The sequence below is a fragment of the Morone saxatilis genome, unplaced genomic scaffold, assembly GCF_004916995.1.
Source record: "Morone saxatilis isolate NCDOM2014 unplaced genomic scaffold, NCSU_SB_2.0 Contig1, whole genome shotgun sequence".
Classification (NCBI taxonomy): domain Eukaryota; kingdom Metazoa; phylum Chordata; class Actinopteri; family Moronidae; genus Morone; species Morone saxatilis.
Window position 1 is genome coordinate 19,464,354 of NW_023339651.1, and position 2,369 is coordinate 19,466,722.

At 43.2% G+C, this 2,369-nt stretch overlaps 1 protein-coding gene across 1 annotated transcript in view; it reads right to left on the bottom strand.

Annotated features, from left to right (window-relative positions):
- Positions 1 to 2,369, bottom strand: part of dnah9 (dynein, axonemal, heavy chain 9) — a 133,749-nt gene that overhangs the window by 3,685 nt on the left and 127,695 nt on the right. The gene's annotated exons all lie outside the window — the stretch shown is intronic.

A 2,369-nucleotide genomic window follows, 5' to 3' on the forward strand; every position in this document is an offset into this window, starting at 1 on the left:
AAAGTGGAAAGTTTCTCTGCTCAAACTGACTGAACTGGTGATGTTGGCATGAACGCGGTTGTGCCAGTTTCTAATTAAATGTACTCCCTCCCCATAACGGAGCTCGAACTTGATGTACTCTGTAACGAGAGGCCTCGTGATTGTAGATAAGTAAATAACTTTAGCCGGAAAGCTAATATTATACAAAGTTTGTGGCTCTTTCTCTGTTGTGTCATGGCTGCTGTCTGACTATGAAACAAAAATTTCACCCTTTTGGTTACTTTTTATTTTCCTCAAAGGAGAGCGCAGGGTGTTTAATTGAACGATCTGTTTGCTGTAGCAGAAAAACTACATGCAATTTCATTTCAGACCAACATAAACTGCAATAATTTGAATTTTCAGTGTTTGCCACACTTTGATGAACAGACTGCTTGTGGATATTAGAAAAATCTGTTATGGCTTTTACCCTGTTTATGATCATCTGGATAATAGCAGTTTTAATTAGGACGACTGTTCTCGGCACTGACAGATGCTGCCGCTTTTGTTCAAAAAAGTTCTTTGTCGATTTGTGAATTTCCATTACAGAAGGGAATGGGGAGTTCAACATGTCACTTCCTGTTTGTCTCTGCAGCTAAGCACTGGAGGTGACATCTCCCAGCCGCATAAGGTGCTGAACGGTAACAAGCCCTCGAAAACTACTGATGCATACATAAACACAGAGACGAGTACGCCATGCCAGATAAGGAAACATGCTGTAAGATAGCCAAGAGAAGATGGCACTGAAGAGTAATGAGACAGAGTATAAGTGCAAACAGTGGTGTCCTTCACCCACTGATACTGGAGCTGATATATGGCTGATGTATAGATACCTACGTGTGACAGTCATAACAATTCCTTATGAGGGATACGATAAGGTTCTGTAGACTGATCTACATCTGTGCGTTTACAGTGAACCTTTCACCTTTGCAACATGCCTCAAAATAATCCTGATCTGTCAGTTCACACAGCCATGGCACTATGAAGCTGCACCAAGGCTAACATTCAGATACTTCCTATTTATTCCGCTATACAGACGAAATATGATTCCATTTGCTGGTACAATAGTCTACATGGCTTTTAAATCACTGAGCCGATTTATTGAGGCTTGTAGTGTCGGGAGATCGAAGCCTCATAACTCCTGACAAACACTTTTACACATTTTTTTCTCCCCCTCCTTCTCTTTTCGTTTGTTGTTAACACATGACTCAGTCAGGCTTGACACACACAGAGCGCAGACATCTCATTCCTTTCTGCTCCTATGCAAGATCTCCAAGTCATTCTGAAGAGCGGGCTTCTGACAAACAACGGTGGAAAAAAGGTTTAGTTATGCAGGAATACTAATGCAGCAGCACGTCAGTAGCCGAGCCAGTGTAGTGTGAATCATACGTGTTGAGGATAATTGAGGGATTTTGAGGCAAAGTTCACTTCAAGTTCATTTGTTTTACATTGAAGGTATTTAGTTCTTAGCGCCGTCATCTGTGGACCCTGGGGAGATTTAGGAGGTTCCAGGGAGTCCCCAACCAAATGACAGGACAGGATTAACGTTACGCTGATTACTCCTCTGTGATTTAATTCATTGTTCCCATTGGGAAATTGTGGGATAAGGTCTGTAATAGACATGGACATTCAGCAGGACAAAGCCAAAACAGAAAGCATCAACAGGGGTGTGCGGGAGAGGCATGGGGCAGTGTGAGGGGAATTAGAGTCAAAAACTCCCTCTCTGAGCCATAACCCACTCCAATCGGAACAGGTTTCAGAAGACAGAGATATTTTTTTAGGTGCTAATTTGACATACCTAAAGTGGTGCCAATTGTGCAGAAATTTAAACAAACAAACAAAAAAGCGGGTCTCCATAGTAGGACTGCCACCTTATAGTCAACTTAATCATTAGTCGAGCTGCACCTTGTCACCGGGCCCAAAGTATCAGAGGATTGTTGGAACACAGACCTTTTCTCTTGTAACACAGAGTTTCTTACTGGTGCACTGTTGCATATGCTAACTGTACTAGCTACCAGTAGCTAGTCCTATTAGCTGACTGTACCTGGACTGGGAGCTCGGAGGACAGGGAGAGGTTAAACACTACTAGTGTAGCAGCGGGGGGACCCAGCGGGGAATACTGCCAAAGAGTGGGACCCTGAATGTGCGACAGATTTGGAGTGGACCAACGGATGCTAGCTGATTTACAGCGGTTTCAACCAGGACGATGGGGATGAAGACACTGCGGGTTTAGGCAGGGACAGGAGAGGCATGAAGCAGAGGAAGAGGAGCAGGTTTGTAGTGAGCTATTCTTTAAGTAAGCTATTGTTTTGATAAGTCTGCCAGTATTTATTTTAGTGAAGTTGGAAGTTATT